Source organism: Propithecus coquereli, unplaced genomic scaffold (genome assembly GCF_000956105.1).
Source record: "Propithecus coquereli isolate 6110/MARCELLA unplaced genomic scaffold, Pcoq_1.0 Scaffold159, whole genome shotgun sequence".
In the NCBI taxonomy this organism is placed as follows: Eukaryota; Metazoa; Chordata; class Mammalia; order Primates; family Indriidae; genus Propithecus; species Propithecus coquereli.
This window is the reverse complement of record NW_012140413.1, coordinates 696299-697681: the sequence shown is the minus strand read 5'-3', so window position 1 is coordinate 697681 and position 1383 is coordinate 696299. Positions and strand designations below refer to the sequence as shown.

Here is a 1383-nt window from a genome sequence, read left to right as displayed (position 1 = left end):
AAGCATATGATATTATAATTTTTCCTGGTTGCATTCCTTTAATGTTTGCTTACTGAAATAATAAAATATGTTACAAGATTTTGATGTGATCTGCAACAAAGATTGTATTGAATGTATGTTATTTTATATTTCCTAATTTATCAATAAATTGGACATAAATGTATATTTCTTTTTTTGTTTCATTTTGGTTTGTTGTACTTTAATCATGTACATTAAATGAGACAAGTACATTAAATGACAAGTACATTAAATGAGACAATTTATAGCATTTCATAGTTACTACTATAAGTGTAAGATCAAAAATTGGTTTCCTTGAGCTAGGTTAGCATCAAATAGAAGCAAATTTTAATTGAATCCCTCCACAGTGCATTCAGAAGTCCAGGGGAAAAGCATATTTCTTGGTAACATCTCGTTATATTTATTAAATTCATTGTGGGGAGCAAGTTTTGGGCTAATAGCCTCATTCATGCATTCATCAATTCTATGATTTATTTATTAAGCATTTACTATGTATAAAGCATTGTTTGAGTAACTCCAGGAATGAAAAAATGATTGGGAATGGATTTTGACCTTAGCAGTCAGAAAGCCAAATGAACAATTTTACAAATTATTTCAAAATTGTGCCTTAAAATTTTTTCTTTTTTGATTATTATTTCTTTTGAGGTAGCAGTTAAGAATCTAGCTTCTGGAATAGAAATGTCTGGGTTAGAATTCTGGCTCCATCCTTAATAAGCAGTGACGTTGAACGAGTTACTCATCTGTTTCACCAACTATATAAATGGGATACTAATAGGCAGTGTTTAAACAATTAAATGAACTCTATGTGAAATGCTTGGACCATTTCCTGGTACATTGGAAGTTTCCATTTTTGATAAGTTTCCAGTTTTTGTTATTGTTAATATTTTGGATTCAATATTTGTTATTCAAGCACCTATACCCCCAATATTGATTAACTATGGGGAATTAACATTGTGTGACATAAAAATTTTTCTGGCGTTGGATGTTTCCATGAACATAGTAGTCTCTATGCTATTTTTTACTAGGCGCAAGGCTCAAATTACTCAACAATATAATTTTACCTTCATTAGAAACAAATTTTGTTTTGTATGAGTAAAGCAAATCTTTTTCACAATAAGTAAAGACCTGATTTGACCAAAGTCGTGTGATCAACAATTTTTAATTTGACAAGTTAAACATAAATTGAGAGGAAAATCTACATTTTGCTAATAGATTTAAAAACACAATTGCTAGTTTCATCAAACCCTAAATGAAAACTAATTTTTCTTTAGACATGTTTAACTCTTTATCCTGTATCTAAGTAAAGAACGCCAGAGTTTATATTCAAAAGTTCGTTTGTTTTTATTGAAGAGATGAAATTTCGTG

At 29.3% G+C, this 1383-nt stretch overlaps 1 protein-coding gene across 1 annotated transcript in view; it reads right to left on the bottom strand.

Annotated features, from left to right (window-relative positions):
- The window catches only part of MSR1 (macrophage scavenger receptor 1), a 73420-nt gene that overhangs the window by 70652 nt on the left and 1385 nt on the right, over nucleotides 1-1383 (bottom strand). The gene's annotated exons all lie outside the window — the stretch shown is intronic.